The 17,725-nt window shown below is 60.4% G+C and overlaps 1 non-coding gene across 1 annotated transcript; it reads right to left on the bottom strand.

Annotated features, from left to right (window-relative positions):
* Window positions 1–6,446: 6,446 nt before the first annotated feature.
* LOC131861142 (5S ribosomal RNA) lies at window positions 6,447–6,565 on the bottom strand. The gene has a single exon (XR_009360219.1). It is a non-coding gene; the product is annotated as a 5S ribosomal RNA (ribosomal RNA).
* Window positions 6,566–17,725: the final 11,160 nt, after the last annotated feature.

Raw genomic sequence — 17,725 nt, 5'->3', positions numbered from 1 at the left:
TTTTTGCCTTTTCTGGAAATTAGTGAAGGCAGCGCATCAAAGGTGCGCAATGCTGGTGCGAACCCGGGAGCGCTCCGATGTGTGCTCCAAGGTGCGGCGTGCACGAAGTCCGAGCCCGGTTTGCCCCGGGTGCGCACCTCGCGTGCACCTTCGCCGGGGTGAGCACCTTGGCTGGGTTGCGCGCCCTGGTGCGTACCAAGGAGCGCTCTGAAGTGTGCTCCAAGGTGCGGCGTGCACGAAGTCGGAGCCCGGTTTGCCCCGGGTGTGCACCTCGGGTGCGCACCTCGCGTGCACCTTCGCTGCGGTGGGCACCTTGGCTGGGTTGCGCGCCTTGGTGGGCACCATGCAGTGCACGAAGTCGGAGCCCGGTTTGCCCCGGGCGCGCACCTCCGCCAGGGTGGGCACCTTGGTGCGCACAACTTGCCTGGGCTGCGCATCAGGAAGGGCTCAAGATGGCACCCGCGTTCCGTTTTTTTCACTATCTTTCAGAACGGAAATTTTAAAATATCGTTTTTTTTTGCCTTTTCTGGAAATTAGTGAAGGCAGCGCATCAAAGGTGCGCAACGCTGGTGCGAACCTGGGAGCGCTCCGATGTGTGCTCCAAGGTGCGGCGTGCACGAAGTCGGAGCCCGGTTTGCCTCGGGTGCGCCCTGGTGGGCACCATGGTGCGCACCAAGGAGCGCTCCGAAGTGTGCTCCAAGGTGCGGCCTGCACGAAGTCGGAGCCCGGTTTGCCCCGGGTGTGCACCTCGGGTGGGCACCTTGGTGCGCATGCCTTGCCTGGGCTGCGCACCAGGGCGGGCTCAAGATGGCACCCGCGTTCCTTTTTTTTCACTATCTTTCAAAACGGAAATTTTAAAATCTCATTTTTTTTTGCCTTTTTCTGGAAATTAGTGAAGGCAGCGCATCAAAGGTGCGCACCTCGCTGCCCACCACGGTGCGCAACGCCGGTGGGCACCCGGGAGTGCTTCGAAGTGTGCTCCAAGGTGCTGCGTGCACGTTGTCGGAGCCCGGTTTGCCCCGGGTGCGCACCTCGCGTGCACCTTCGTCGGGGTGGGCACCTTGGCTTGGTTTGCCCCGGCTGCGCTCCGAAGCGGGGTTATTGGAGCGCCGCCTCTTTTTTTGTCGGAGCGTTTGGTGGGGTTTCTCGCATTGGCTCTTCCGAGGCCCGGTTGCCACCCTGGCGCGCACGAAGTCGGAAGTAGGGTTAATTGCCCGGGTGCGCACCTTTGCCAGGGTGGCACCTTACCTGGGCTGCGCACCAGGGCGGGCTCAAGATGGCACGCGCGTTCCGTTTTTTTCACTATCTTTCAAAACGGAAATTTTAAAATCTCCTTTTTTTTTTGCCTTTTCTGGAAATTAGTGAAGGCAGCGCATCAAAGGTGCGCACCTCGCTGCCCACCTTGGTGTGCTCTGAGGTGCGCACCCGGGAGCGCTACGAAGTGTGCTCCAAGGTGCGGCGTGCACGTTGTCGGAGCCCGGTTTGCCCCGGGTGCGCACCTCGCCTGCACCTTGGCCGGGGTGGGCACCTTGGCTGGGTTTGCCCAGGGTGCGCTCCGAAGCGGGGTTACTGGAGCGCCCCCTCTTTTTTTGTCAGAGAGTTTGGTGGGGTTTCTCGCATTGGCTCTTCCCAGGCCCGGTTGTTGGGTGCGCTCCCACCCTGGCGCGCGCGAAGTTGGAAGTTGGGTTAATTGCCCGGGCGCGCACCTTCGCCAGGGTGGGCACCTTGGTGCGCAAACCTTGGCTGGGCTGCGCACCAGGGCGGGCTCAAGATGGCACCAGCATTCCCTTTTTCTCACTATCTTTCAAAACGGAAATTTTAAAATCTCGTTTTTTTTTTGCCTTTTATGGAAATTAGTGAAGGCATCGCATCAAAGGTGCGCACCTCGCTGCCCACCTTGGTGTGCTCCGAGGTGCCCACCACGGTGCGCAACGCCGGTGCGAACCCGGGAGCGCCCCGATGTGTGCTCCAAGGTGCGGCGTGCACGAAGTCGGACCCCGGTTTGCCCCGGGTGCGCACCTCGCGTGCACCTTGGTGCGCACACCTTGGCTGGGTTGCGCGGCCTGGTGGGCACCATGGTGCGCACCAAGGAGCGCTCCGAAGTGTGCTCCAAGGTGCGGCGTGCACGAAGTCGGAGCCCGGTTTGCCCCGGGTGCGCACCTTCGCCGCGGTGGGCACCATGGCGTGCACGAAGTCGGAGCCCGGTTTGCCCCGGGTGCGCACCTCGCGTGCACCTTCGCCGGGGTGGGCACCTCGGCTGGGTTGCGCGCCCTGGTGCGCACCAAGGAGCGCTCTGAAGTGTGCTCCAAGGTGCGGCGTGCACGAAGTCAGAGCCCGGTTTGCCCCGGGTGTGCACCTCGGGTGCGCACCTCGCGTGCACCTTCGCTGCGGTGGGCACCTTGGCTGGGTTGCGCGCCTTGGTGGGCACCATGCAGTGCACGAAGTCGGAGCCCGGATTGCCCCGGGCGCGCACCTCCGCCAGGGTGGGCACCTTGGTGCGCACAACTTGCCTGGGCTGCGCACCAGGAAGGGCTCAAGATGGCACCCGCGTTCCGTTTTTTTCACTATCTTTCAGAACGGAAATTTTAAAATCTCGTTTTTTTTTGCCTTTTCTTGAAATTAGTGAAGGCAGCGCATCAAAGGTGCGCAACGCTGGTGCGAACCTGGGAGCGCTCCGATGTGTGCTCCAAGGTGCGGCGTGCACGAAGTCGGACCCCGGTTTGCCCCGGGTGCGCACCTCGCGTGCACCTTGGTGCGCACACCTTGGCTGGGTTGCGCGCCCTGGTGGGCACCATGGTGCGCACCAAGGAGCGCTCCGAAGTGTGCTCCAAGGTGCGGCGTGCACGAAGTCGGAGCCCGGTTTGCCCCGGGTGCGCACCTCGCGTGCACCTTCGCCGCGGTGGGCACCATGGCGTGCACGAAGTCGGAGCCCGGTTTGCCCCGGGTGCGCACCTCGCGTGCACCTTCGCCGGGGTGGGCACCTTGGTGTGCAGACCTTGGCTGGGTTGCGCGCCCTGGTGGGCACCATGGTGCGCACCAAGGAGCGCTCCGAAGTGTGCTCCAAGGTGCGGCCTGCACGAAGTCGGAGCCCGGTTTGCCCCGGGTGTGCACCTCGGGTGGGCACCTTGGTGCGCATGCCTTGCCTGGGCTGCGCACCAGGGCGGGCTCAAGATGGCACCCGCGTTCCTTTTTTTTCACTATCTTTCAAAACGGAAATTTTAAAATCTCATTTTTTTTTGCCTTTTTCTGGAAATTAGTGAAGGCAGCGCATCAAAGGTGCGCACCTCGCTGCCCACCACGGTGCGCAACGCCGGTGGGCACCCGGGAGTGCTTCGAAGTGTGCTCCAAGGTGCTGCGTGCACGTTGTCGGAGCCCGGTTTGCCCCGGGTGCGCACCTCGCGTGCACCTTCGTCGGGGTGGGCACCTTGGCTGGGTTTGCCCCGGCTGCGCTCCGAAGCGGGGTTATTGGAGCGCCGCCTCTTTTTTTGTCGGAGCGTTTGGTGGGGTTTCTCGCATTGGCTCTTCCGAGGCCCGGTTGCCACCCTGGCGCGCACGAAGTCGGAAGTAGGGTTAATTGCCCGGGTGCGCACCTTTGCCAGGGTGGGCACCTTACCTGGGCTGCGCACCAGGGCGGGCTCAAGATGGCACGCGCGTTCCGTTTTTTTCACTATCTTTCAAAACGGAAATTTTAAAATCTCCTTTTTTTTTTGCCTTTTCTGGAAATTAGTGAAGGCAGCGCATCAAAGGTGCGCACCTCGCTGCCCACCTTGGTGTGCTCTGAGGTGCGCACCCGGGAGCGCTACGAAGTGTGCTCCAAGGTGCGGCGTGCACGTTGTCGGAGCCCGGTTTGCCCCGGGTGCGCACCTCGCCTGCACCTTGGCCGGGGTGGGCACCTTGGCTGGGTTTGCCCAGGGTGCGCTCCGAAGCGGGGTTACTGGAGCGCCCCCTCTTTTTTTGTCAGAGCGTTTGGTGGGGTTTCTCGCATTGGCTCTTCCCAGGCCCGGTTGTTGGGTGCGCTCCCACCCTGGCGCGCGCGAAGTTGGAAGTTGGATTAATTGCCCGGGCGCGCACCTTCGCCAGGGTGGGCACCTTGGTGCGCACACCTTGGCTGGGCTGCGCACCAGGGCGGGCTCAAGATGGCACCAGCATTCCCTTTTTCTCACTATCTTTCAAAACGGAAATTTTAAAATCTCGTTTTTTTTTTGCCTTTTATGGAAATTAGTGAAGGCATCGCATCAAAGGTGCGCACCTCGCTGCCCACCTTGGTGTGCTCCGAGGTGCCCACCACGGTGCGCAACGCCGGTGCGAACCCGGGAGCGCCCCGATGTGTGCTCCAAGGTGCGGCGTGCACGAAGTCGGACCCCGGTTTGCCCCGGGTGCGCACCTCGCGTGCACCTTGGTGCGCACACCTTGGCTGGGTTGCGCGGCCTGGTGGGCACCATGGTGCGCACCAAGGAGCGCTCCGAAGTGTGCTCCAAGGTGCGGCGTGCACGAAGTCGGAGCCCGGTTTGCCCCGGGTACGCACCTCGCGTGCACCTTCGCCGGGGTGGGCACCTCGGCTGGGTTGCGCGCCCTGGTGCGCACCAAGGAGCGCTCCGAAGTGTGCTCCAAGGTGCGGCGTGCACGAAGTCGGAGCCCGGTTTGCCCCGGGTGCGCACCTTCGCCGCGGTGCGCACCATGGCGTGCACGAAGTCGGAGCCCGGTTTGCCCCGGGTGCGCACCTCGCGTGCACCTTCGGCGGGGTTGCGCGCCCTGGTGGGCACCATGGTGCGCACCAAGGAGCGCTCCGAAGTGTGCTCCAAGGTGCGGCGTGCACGAAGTCGGAGCCCGGTTTGCCCCGGGTGCGCACCTCGCGTGCACCTTCGGCGGGGTTGCGCGCCCTGGTGGGCACCATGGTGCGCACCAAGGAGCGCTCCGAAGTGTGCTCCAAGGTGCGGCGTGCACGAAGTCGGAGCCCGGTTTGCCCCGGGTGCGCACCTCGCGTGCACCTTCGCCGCGGTGGGCACCATGGCGTGCACGAAGTCGGAGCCCGGTTTGCCCCGGGTGCGCACCTCGCGTGCACCTTCGCCGGGGTGGGCACCTCGGCTGGGTTGCGCGCCCTGGTGCGCACCAAGGAGCGCTCCGAAGTGTGCTCCAAGGTGCGGCGTGCACGAAGTCGGAGCCCGGTTTGCCCCGGGTGCGCACCTCGCGTGCACCTTCGCCAGGGTGGGCACCTCGGTGCGCACACCTTCTCAATGTTTTCTTGCCTTTTCTGGAAATTGGTGAAGGCAGCGCATCAAAGGTGCGCACCTCGGTGTGCTCCGAGGTGCGAACCCGAGAGCGCTCCGAGGTGCCCACGAAGTCGAAAGTCGGGTTAATTGCATTGTTTTCCCCGGGTGCGCTCCGAGGTGCGCAACATCGGCGCGCACCAAGGAGGGCTCCGAAGTGTGCTCCAAGGTGCGCACGATGGCGTGCACCTCTGGTGCGCACGATTCGGAGCTCGGTTTGACCGGGGTGCGCACACCTTGGCTGGGTTGCGCACCTTTTGTGCGCTCCAAGGTGCGCACGAAGTCGGAGCTCGGTTTGCCCCGGGTGCGCACCTTCGCCAGGGTGCGCACCTTGATGCGCACGCCTTGGCTGGGCTGCGCACCTTGGTGGGCGCCATGGTGCGCACCTTTCGTGCGCTCCAAGGTGCGCACGAAGTCGGAGCTCGGTTTGCCCCGGGTGCGCACCTTGGTGGGCGCCATGGTGCACTCCGAGGTGCCCAAGATTGGTGCGCACCAAGGAGCGCTCCGAAGTGCGCTCCAAGGTGCGCGCGAAGTCGAAAGTTGGGTTAATTGTCCGGTTTGCCTCGGGTGCGCACCTTGCGTGCACCTTCGCCAGGGTGGGCGCCTTGGTGCGCACACCTTGGCTGGGCTGCGCACACCTTGGCACCCGCGTTTCCTTCATTTTAAATTTTTTTTTTTTACAATCTCTCAAGTGGGAAATTCTATAATCTCAACTTTTTTTGCCTTTTCAGGAAACTTTTGAATGGAGCGCATCATTGGTGCGCTCCGAAGTGTGCTCCAAAGCTCTCTCCAGCTGCGTGCACCTGCCCCGGCCGCGCACCCGGCCCCGCCCAGCTTCGCTCACCTGTCCCGGGCGTCTGGTGCGGAACCTTAGAGTAAGAAACATCACCGTGCACCTTGGCCAACGTGCGCGACTCGACCGAGCGCGCACTGGCCGAGGTGCACACCGATTTCACCTGGGTGCGCGCGCAGCACCTCGGGCGCACCGGGGTGCGCGCACAACGCCCGGGTTGCACCGTGGCCTGTGTGCTCGGGGTGCCTCGGGTGCGCGCTCGGTGTCGCCCCCGCGCGCGCGGTAGTGCGGGCAGCGCACCCCGGCCCGGCCCGGCCCCGACGAGAACGCAAACGGGCAAAAGGTTTATTCAAATAGCATTGCGACGCCCGGCGAAAAACTAAAAAAGGGTGCAACACCGGGACTTCCCGGGAGGTCACCCATCCCAGTACTACTCCGGCCCAAGCGCGCTTAACTGCGGAGTTCTGATGGGATCCGGTGCACTAATGCTGGTATGATCGCACCCGTTATGAGCTTGTCGCAGTGTGTACTTAGCAAACCGCGACCCACGTGCGAATCCACCCCGGCCACCCACCCCCGTCGAGGTGCACACCCTCCCTCGCGAAGTGCGCCCCGTTCGCCAAGTGTGAGCCCTGCCCGGGTGCGCGCACCTTGCTAGGGCGTCGGGTGTGCACCCGGCCCGGCCTACGTGCGTGCACCTGGAGGGGGCGTCGTGTGCGTGCAGTGTCCCGTCTGCAACGCGGTGCCCACACACCACCTCGGGCGCAACGACCTGCGCTCACATGTGGGCCGAGTGCACCTTGGTGCATGTTCGGGGCGCCTCGGGTGCACGCTCGATCTTGCCCCGGTGCACCAAGGCGCTCGGTTTGCCCCGGGTGCGCACTTGGTGCAAGGTGGGCACCCAAAATAGGGATCAAGCACCAAAACACAAGTTTCGGGATGCAAAATGGGACCCAAGGACCACAAATGCGTTCCAAGACCCATGATGGGTCCACGAGAACAAAAATGTGTTCCGAGACTTAATAAACAAATATTGGGTTTTAGGAGAAGAAACATGCTCTGATGCCCAAAACGAGAATCGACCCCGAAAAGGCCACAGGCCAAAAGTGGGATGCGAGACAAAAAAAAATGGGACCCGAGGACCAAAATTGGGTTCCCAGGTCGAAGACAGGGCAACCGGACAAGAAACGACCTCTAAGGCTCGAAATGAGTCCCGACGACTAAAACTTGACAAGAAGCACCCATCAGGCACCCAACTCGACACCCATGGGATGCCGACCCACCCGGGCTTCCACCTAGCACACCTTGGCACCCACCCACCCTCGCACCCAACCTCGCACCCAACTTAGCACCTTTGAACCCACATTGGCACTCACCCTGACCCTGGCACCTTGGAACCCACATTGGCACTCACCTTGACCCTGGCACCCACCTTTGCACTCACCTTGGGACCCACCCTGGCTCCCACCTCGGCACCCACCCAGACACCCACCTTGGTTCCTTGGCACCCACCTTGGATCCTTGGCACCCACCCCGACACCCACCTTGGCACGCAACTTGGCTACTTGCCACCCACCTTGGCTCCTTGACGCCCACCCCGACAACCACCCCGTGACCTACCCTGGCTAGGGTTGGTGCACACCCACCCTGGTGCCCACCTTGGCACCCACCCTATGACCCACCTTGGCACGCACCTTAGTACCCACCCCGTTACCCACCCTAGGACCCACCCCGTGACCCACCTTGGCCAGGGTGGGTGCACCCACCCTGGTGCCCACCTTGGCACCCACCCATCCTAGCACCCAGCCTGTGACCGGGCTTGGAACCCAACCTTGCACCCGCACCCGTCTTGGCCAGTGTGGGTGCGCACCCATCCTGGCACCCACGTTGTGACACACCCTTTAACCCACGCACCCTAGCACCCACGTTGGCACCCACCTTGGAACCCAACCTAGCAACTTGGCACCCACCCCGTGACCCACCTTGGCATCCACCATAGCAGTCGCCGACTTGGCACCCACCTCGGCACCCACCTTGACACTTGTGGACCCACCTTGCCACTCACCCTAGCATCGACCCATCCTAGCACCCACCCTGGCACCTTTGCACCCTAGCACTCACCCATCCTAGCACCTAACCTGTGACCCACCTTGACACTCACCCTCGCACCCACCTTGGAACCCAACCTAGCACCCACCCACCCTGACACCAACCCTAGCACCTACCCACCCTTGCACCCACCCTGTGACCCATCTTGGCACCCACCCATCCTACCACTCAACCTATCACCCACCTTCTCACCCACCTTGGCATCCACCTTAGCACCCACCCACACTGGCACCTTGGCACCCACCTCGGGCAAGGTGGGTGCACACCCACCCTGGCACCCAATTTAGAACCCACCGAGCATGTTACCCACCTTGGCACCCACATTGCAGCCCACCCTAGTACCCACCCTATGACCCACATTGGCATCCACACCCTAGCACCCAGGCACCTCGACACCCGCCTTGACACCCACCCTAGCACTGAACCTGTGACCCACCTTGGAACTCACCCTAGAACCCACCCACCCTGTGAACCACCTTGGCATCCACCTTAGCACCCACCCACCTTGGCACCCACTCTAGCACTCACCCATCCTAACACCCAACTTGTTACCCACCTTGGCACCCGCCCTCGCGTCCACCTTGAAACCCACCCTAGCACCCACCCACGCAGGAGCCCACCTTGGCACCCAACCTAACACCCACGCATCCTGGCACCCAACTTGTGACCCACCTTGGAACCCACCCTAGTACCCACCTTTGAACCCACTATATCACCAACCCACCTTGGCACCCACCCTATGACCCTCTTTGGAATCCACCCTAGCACGCACCCACCCTGGCACCCACCATGGAGCGCACCCTAGCACCCACCCACCTCGGCACGCACCTCAACACCCACCTTGGTGTGCGCACTGCGCCAACCTCTCAAAGACCCTATGTGGTGCGCTCCAAAGTGTACACCTTTGGTGCGCTCCAAGGTGCGCACCTTTGGTGCACACCGAGGTGCACACCAAAGTGTGCACCGAGGTGAGCACCAAAGTGCACTCCAGGGTGCACACCAAGGCGTGCACCTTTGGTGCGGTCAATGCAAACGAATTCGGAAGTTGGGGTCGATGTCCTAATCGCTGCTGCAGACTACACGTATGAGAATCGGACAAATAGCTTTATATAGGGGAGGTGTTGCGTTTGATGGGTCGACTCCCCTGGTTGTGTGCACTGCACCAACTTCAAAGACCCTGTCTTGTTTAAGAAGTCAAAAGTTGGGGTGGATGTCCTAATCATTGCTGCAGTCTACGCATGTATGAGAATCAGACAAATAGCTTATATAGGGGAGGTGTTGCATTCGGTGGGTTGACTCCCCTGGTTGTGCGCACTGCGCCAACCTCAAAGACCCCGCATAGCAGAAGAAGTCGGAAGTCGGATTTTGGTGAGCACCAAGGCGTGCACCTTTGGTGCGGTCAACGCAGACGAATTCAGAAGTTGGGGTGGATGTCCTAATCGTTGTTGCAGGCTACACATGTATGAGAATCAGACAAATAGCTTATATAGGGGAGGTGTTGGGTTTGATGGGTCAACTCCCTTGGTTGTGCGCATTACGCCAACCTCAAAGACCTTGTTTTCGTTAAGAAGTCAAAAGTTGGGGTCAATGTCCTAATGGCTCCTGCAGGCTACACATGTATGAGAATCGGACAAATAGCTTATATAGGGGAGGTGTTGGGTTTGATGGGTCGACTCCCCTGGTTGTGCGCATTACGTCAACCTCAAAGACCTTGTTTTCGTTAAGAAGTCAAAAGTTGGGGTCGATGTCCTAATTGCTCCTGTAGACTACACATGTATGAGAATCAGACAAATAGCTTATATAGGGGAGGTGTTGGGTTTGATGGGTTGACTCCCCTAGTTGTTCGCATTACACCAACCTCAAAGACCTTGTTTTCGTTTAGAAGCCGAAAGTTGGGGTCGATGTCCTAATTGCTCCTGCAGGCTACGCATGTATGAGAATCAGACAAATAGCTTATATAGGGGAGGTGTTGGGTTTGATGGGTCGACTCCCCTGGTTGTGCGCATTGCGCCAACCTCAAAGACCCTGCATTGCGGATGAAGTCGAAAGTCAGAGTTTGGTGTGCTACAAGGTGTGGTCGAAGGTGCTCACCTAGGTGTGCACCTTTGGAGCACAGGAAAAGTGCCCTCCAAAAGTGCGCACCTTTGGAGTGCACAAAAGTGCCCTCCAAAAGTGCGCACCTTTGGAGCGCAGAAAAGTGCCCTCCAAAAAGTGCCCTCCAAAAGTGCGCACCTTTGGAGCGCAGAAAAGTGCCCTCCAAAAAGTGCCCTCCAAAAGTGCGCACCTTTGGAGCGCAGAAAAGTGCCCTCCAAAAAGTGCCCTCCAAAAGTGCGCACCTTTGGAGCGCAGAAAAGTGCCCTCCAAAAAGTGCCCTCCAAAAGTGCGCACCTTTGGAGCGCAGAAAAGTGCCCTCCAAAAAGTGCCCTCCAAAAGTGCGCACCTTTGGAGCGCAGAAAAGTGCCCTCCAAAAAGTGCCCTCCAAAAGTGCGCACCTTTGGAGCGCAGAAAAGTGCCCTCCAAAAAGTGCCCTCCAAAAGTGCGCACCTTTGGAGCGCAGAAAAGTGCCCTCCAAAAAGTGCCCTCCAAAAGTGCGCACCTTTGGAGCGCAGAAAAGTGCCCTCCAAAAAGTGCCCTCCAAAAGTGCGCACCTTTGGAGCGCAGAAAAGTGCCCTCCAAAAAGTGCCCTCCAAAAGTGCGCACCTTTGGAGCGCAGAAAAGTGCCCTCCAAAAGTGCGCACTTTTGGTGCGCACCAAGGCGCTGGTTCGGTCGTTGCAGGCGAGTTCGGAAGTTGGGGTCGATGTCCTGAGCGGAGGTGCAAACTACACAGGTGTCGGAATCGGACAAATAGCTTATATAGGGGAGGTGTATGCTTCGATGGGTCGACTCCCCAGGTTGAGCGCACCGCGCCAACCTCAAAGACCCTACGGTATGGATGAAGTCGGAAGTTGGGTCCGATGACCGATTCGATTAGTAGGTATGCTCATGAGGTCGGAATTTGGGTCCGATGACCTGCCATGTGCAGGAAGGCGAATGTTGACACTGTGCGTTGCAAGGTGCACACCAAGGCGCTGGTGCGGTCTTTTTAGTCGAGTTCGGAAGTTGGGGTCGATGTCCTGATCGGAGGTGCAAGCTACACAGGTGTGGGAATCGGACAAATAGCTTATATAGGGGAGGTGTATGCTTCGTTGGGTCGACTCCCCGGGTTGAGCGCACCGCGCCAACCTCAAAGACCCTACGGTATGGATGAAGTCGGAAGTTGGGTCCGATGACCGATTCGATATGTAGGCATACTCGCGAGGTCGGAATTTGGGTCCGATGACCTGCCACGTGCAGGAAGGCGAATGTTGGCACTGTGCGTTGCAAGGTGCGCACCAAGGCGCTGGTTCGGTCGTTGGAGGCGAGTTCGGAAGTTGGGGTCGATGTCTTGATCGGAGGTGCAAACTACACAGGTGTGGGAATCGGACAAATAGCTTATATAGGGGAGGTGTATGCTTCGTTGGGTCGACTCCCCGGGTTGAGCGCACCGCGCCAACCTCAAAGACCCTACGGTATGGATGAAGTCGGAAGTTGGGTCCGATGACCGATTCGATATGTAGGCATACTCGCGAGGTCGGAATTTGGGTCCGATGACCTGCCATGTGCAGGAAGGCGAATGTTGGGACTGTGCGTCGCAAGGTGCGCACCAAGGCGCTGGTGCCGTCGTTGCAGTCGAGTTCGGAAGTTGGGGTCGATGTCCTGGTCAGAGGTGCAAACTACACAGGTGTGGGAATCGGACAAATAGCTTATATAGGGGAGGTGTATGCTTCGATGGGTCGACTCCCTGGGTTGAGCGCACCGCGCCAACCTCAAAGACCCTACAGTATGGATGAAGTCGGAAGTTGGGTCCGATGACCGATTCGATACGTAGGCATATTGGCGAGGTCTGAATTTGTGTCCGATGACCTGCCATGCGCAGGAAGGCGGAATTTGGGTCCGATGACCGAGTTGATGGCGTGCCATGCGCAGAAAGGCGGAATTTGGGTCCGATGACCGAGTTGATGTTGATGGCCCGCCATGCACAGGAAGGCGGAATTTGGGTCCGATGACCGATTTGAAGGCGTGCCATACGCAAAAAGGCGGAGTTTGGGTCCGATGACCGAGTTGATATTGATGGCCCGCCATGCGCAGGAAGGCGGAATTTGGGTCCGATGACCTGACATACGCATGGAGTCCGACTCGGGGGCCGATGTTCGATTCGATGACTTGCATTGTGGGTAAAGTCGGAAGTTGTGGTCTTTGACCCGATTCGATGACCAGACTTCGGCTGCTTGAGAATCGGACAAATAACTTATATAGGGGAGGTAGTGTTCTCGAGCATCCTCCCCCCGTGCCCGTTTATGTCGATTGATGCTGGTGCTCGACTGGTTGGAGCGCTCGGATGCAAAAATCTTGCACCAGGATTTATCGATTGTGATGGACACGGCAAGTCTCCTGATTGCTATGCAGGAGCTCATCGTGAATCTCTATGCGGCCTTGGTATGGACTCGACCTGCGGAATGGTTCGGCAATGGTAGTCGCTCCAACACGTCCTTGCAATGGCCACAGAGGTGATTCGACTAGAGCTCCAGTCTAGCTTTAGGGTTGCTTGGCGGACTGGTATAGCCGCGATCGAGTTCCGGCCATGAACGTTTTAGATAGCTCTTGGGCTTTCTGGGACGGAAGTCGGAAGTTTGGGCTGTTGTCCGATTTGATGACCATTCTTCGGATGTGTGAGAATCGGACAAATAACTTATATAGGGGACTGTGTTGTCTCACGCAGCCCCCTCCGTGCCCCTCTATCTCGACCGATGTTGGTGCTTGAAAGGGTTGGGATCGCTCGGATTTATAAACGTGCACCACCATTTGTCGAGTGTGAGGGACGCGGCAGGTCTCCTAAATGCTATGCGGGCGCTCTCTGAGAATCTCTATCCGGCCTCGACACAGACTAGTCTTGCTGAATGGTTTGGCACTGGTAGTCGATCCAACACGTCGTTGTTGTGGCCGCCTAGGCGATTCGATTCGAGCCCCCGTCTAGCTTTTGGGTTGCTTGGCGGATTTTGCCCTATCCGCAAGTGAGCTCGGTCCCTAAACGTTCGAGAAACCCGATTGCTATGCGCCGACTCTCTTTCTTGCGAGCCTCCATCTAGCTTTTGGGTCTCTACGGAACGGAAGTCGGAATCTGGGACCGTTGTTTGATTCGACGAGGCAGACTACGGTTGTGCGAGAATCGGACAAATAACTTATATAGGGGAGGTGTTGACTGGAGCATTCTCCCCCGTGCCCCTCTAACTCGACCAATGCTGGCGCTCGAACGGTGGTAGCGCTCGGATTTTCATTGAGCGCCAGCATTGGTCGATTTAGAGGGGCATGCGAGATTCCCGAATGCTATGCGAGGGCTCTAACGGAAATGTCTATTGGTTTCGGTATGGATGCAATTGCGAGTGGTTCGGCAAAGGTAGTCGTTCCGATGCGTCCATGTCGTGGCCAAATCGATAATTCGATTTGAGCCCTCGTATAGCATTTGGGTCTCTCGATGTGATTCCGCATTCCAGTCCCTTTGGGCACTGCTTGAGCCGCATCCCAGGGGGTTCCCTTCCCAATAATCTGCCTCGCAACCCGATTGCTATGCGGTGAGGCTCCTCGGCCGCCTCGGAACTATCTGTGTATCAGACGCATCGCGGGATAAGGGGTTGGCAACGGTAGTCGCCCCAAGCGCGTCCGATGCTTGGACCATTCCGAGGCGGCCCTGAAGCCTCTTCCGTCTAGCCGTTGGGTCCTTCTCGCCGCATCCCTCGCCTCGCACCCCGATTGCTATGCGGTGAGGCTCCTCGGCCGCCTCGGAACTATCTGTGTATCGGACGCGTCGCGGGATAAGGGGTTGTCACTGGTAGTCGCCCCAAGCGCGTCCGATGCTTGGACCATTCCGAGGCGGCCCTGAAGCCTCTTCCGTCTAGCCGTTGGGTCCTTCTCGCCGCATCCCTCGCCTCGCACCCCGATTGCTATGCGGTGAGGCTCCTCGGCCGCCTCGGAACTATCTGTGTATCGGACGCGTCGCGGGATAAGGGGTTGTCATTGGTAGTCGCCCCAAGCGCGTCCGATGCTTGGACCATTCCGAGGCGGCCCTGAAGCCTCTTCCGTCTAGCCGTTGGGTCCTTCTCGCCGCATCCCTCGCCTCGCACCCCGATTGCTATGCGGTGAGGCTCCTCGGCCGCCTCGGAACTATCTGTGTATCGGACGCGTCGCGGGATAAGGGGTTGTCACTGGTAGTCGCCCCAAGCGCGTCCGATGCTTGGACCATTCCGAGGCGGCCCTGAAGCCTCTTCCGTCTAGCCGTTGGGTCCTTCTCGCCGCATCCCTCGCCTCGCACCCCGATTGCTATGCGGTGAGGCTCCTCGGCCGCCTCGGAACTATCTGTGTATCGGACGCGTCGCGGGATAAGGGGTTGTCACTGGTAGTCGCCCCAAGCGCGTTCGATGCTTGGACCATTCCGAGGCGGCCCTGAAGCCTCTTCCGTCTAGCCGTTGGGTCCTTCTCGCCGCATCCCTCGCCTCGCACCCCGATTGCTATGCGGTGAGGCTCCTCGGCCGCCTTGGAACTATCTGTGTATCGGACGCGTCGCGGGATAAGGGGTTGTCACTGGTAGTCGCCCCAAGCGCGTCCGATGCTTGGACCATTCCGAGGCGGACCCGAAGCCTCTTCCGTCTAGCCGTTGGGTCCTTCTCGCCGCATCCTTCGCCTCGCACCCCGATTGCTATGCGGTGAGGCTCCTCGGCCGCCTCGGAACTATCTGTGTATCGGACGCGTCGCGGGATAAGGGGTTGTCACTGGTAGTCGCCCCAAGCGCGTCCGATGCTTGGACCATTCCGAGGCGGACCCGAAGCCTCTTCCGTCTAGCCGTTGGGTCCTTCTCGCCGCATCCCTCGCCTCGCACCCCGATTGCTATGCGGTGAGGCTCCTCGGCCGCCTTGGAACTATCTGTGTATCGGACGCGTCGCGGGATAAGGGGTTGTCACTGGTAGTCGCCCCAAGCGCGTCCGATGCTTGGACCATTCCGAGGCGGACCCGAAGCCTCTTCCGTCTAGCCGTTGGGTCCTTCTCGCCGCATCCCTCGCCTCGCACCCCGATTGCTATGCGGTGAGGCTCCTCGGCCGCCTTGGAACTATCTGTGTATCGGACGCGTCGCGGGATAAGGGGTTGTCACTGGTAGTCGCCCCAAGCGCGTCCGATGCTTGGACCATTCCGAGGCGGACCCGAAGCCTCTTCCGTCTAGCCGTTGGGTCCTTCTCGCCGCATCCCTCGCCTCGCACCCCGATTGCTATGCGGTGAGGCTCCTCGGCCGCCTTGGAACTATCTGTGTATCGGACGCGTCGCGGGATAAGGGGTTGTCACTGGTAGTCGCCCCAAGCACGTCCGATGCTTGGACCATTCCGAGGCGGCCCCGAAGCCTCTTCCGTCTAGCCGTTGGGTCCTTCTCGCCGCATCCCTCGCCTCGCACCCCGATTGCTATGCGGTGAGGCTCCTCGGCCGCCTTGGAACTATCTGTGTATCGGACGCGTCGCGGGATAAGGGGTTGTCACTGGTAGTCGCCCCAAGCGCGTCCGATGCTTGGACCATTCCGAGGCGGCCCCGAAGCCTCTTCCGTGTAGCCGTTGGGTCCTTCTCGCCGCATCCCTCGCCTCGCACCCCGATTGCTATGCGGTGAGGCTCCTCGGCCGCCTTGGAACTATCTGTGTATCGGACGCGTCGCGGGATAAGGGGTTGTCACTGGTAGTCGCCCCAAGCGCGTCCGATGCTTGGACCATTCCGAGGCGGACCTGAAGCCTCTTCCCTCTAGCCGTTGGGGCTTTCTCGCCGCATCCCTCGCCTCGCACCCTGATTGCTATGCTGTGAGGCTCCTCGGCCGCCTTGGAACTATCTGTGTATCGGACGCATCGCGGGATAAGGGGTTGGCAGTGGTAGTCGCCCCAAGCACATCCGATGCTTGGACCATTCCGAGGCAGCCCTGCAGCCTCTTCCGTCTAGCCGTTGGGGCCATCTCGCCGCATCCCCCACCTCGCACCACGATTGCTATGCGGTGAGGCTCCTTGGCCGCCTCGGAACTATCTGTGTATCGGACGCATCGCGGGATAAGGGGTTGTCACTGGTAGTCGCCCCAAGCGCGTCCGATGCTTGGACTATTCCGAGGCGGCCCTGCAGCCTCTTCCGTCTAGCCGTTGGGGCCATCTCGCTGCATCCCCCACCTCCTCGGCCGCCTCGGAACTATCTGTGTATCGGACGCATCGCGGGATAAGGGGTTGGCAGTGGTAGTCGCCCCAAGCGCGTCCGATGCTTGGACTATTCCGAGGCAGCCCTGCAGCCTCTTCCGTCTAGCCTTTGGGGCCATCTCGCCGCATCCCTCGCCTCGCACCCCGATTGCTATGCGGTGAGGCTCCTCGGCCGCCTGGGAACTATCTTCGTATCGGACGCATCGCGGGATAAGGGGTTGTCACTGGTAGTCGCCCCAAGCGCGTCCGATGCTTGGACTATTCCGAGGCGGCCCTGTGGCCTCTTCCGTCTAGCCGTTGGGGCCATCTCGCCGCATCCCCCACCTCGCACCCCGATTGCTATGCGGTGAGGCTCTTCGGCCGCCTTGGAACTATCTTCGTATCGGACGCATCGCGGGATAAGGGGTTGTCACTGGTAGTGGCCCCAAGCGCGTCCGATGCTTGGACTATTCCGAGGCGGCCCTGCAGCCTCTTCCGTCTAGCCGTTGGGGCCATCTCGCCGCATCCCCCACCTCGCACCCCGATTGCTATGCGGTGAGGCTCCTCGGCCGCCTTGGAACTATCTTCGTATCGGACGCATCGCGGGATAAGGGGTTGTCACTGGTAGTCGCCCCAAGCGCGTCCGATGCTTGGACTATTCCGACGCGGCCCTGTGGCCTCTTCCGTCTAGCCGTTGGGGCCATCTCGCCGCATCCCCCACCTCGCACCCCGATTGCTATGCGGTGAGGCTCCTCGGCCGCCTTGGAACCATCTTCGTATCGGACGCATCGCGGGATAGGGGGCTGTCACTGGTAGTCGCCCCAAGCGTGTCCGATGCTTGGACCATTCCTAGGCGGCCCTGAAGCCTCTTCCGTCTAGCCGTTGGGGCCTTCCCGCCCCATCCCTCGCCTCGCACCCCCGATTGCTATGCGGTGAGGCTCCTCGGCCGCCTTGGAACCATCTGTGTATCGGACGCATCGCGGGATAAGGGGTTGGCACTGGCAGTCGCCCCAAGCGCGTCCGATGCTTGGACCATTCCGAGGTGGCCCTGAAGCCTCTTCCGTCTAGCCGTTGGGGCCTTCCCGCCCCATCCCTCGCCTCGCACCCCGATTGATATGCGGTGAGGCTCCTCGGCCGCCTTGGAACTATCTGTGTATCGGACGCATCGCGGGATAAGGGGTTGGCACTGGTAGTCGTCCCAATCGCATCCGATGCTTGGACCATTCCGAGGCGGCCCTGCAGCCTCTTCCGTTTAGCCGTCGGGGCCTTCCCGCCGCATCCCTCGCCTCGCATC

This window comes from Cryptomeria japonica, unplaced genomic scaffold (genome assembly GCF_030272615.1).
Source record: "Cryptomeria japonica unplaced genomic scaffold, Sugi_1.0 HiC_scaffold_24, whole genome shotgun sequence".
Classification (NCBI taxonomy): Eukaryota; Viridiplantae; Streptophyta; class Pinopsida; order Cupressales; family Cupressaceae; genus Cryptomeria; species Cryptomeria japonica.
This window is presented reverse-complemented; position numbering and strand designations above follow the sequence as displayed.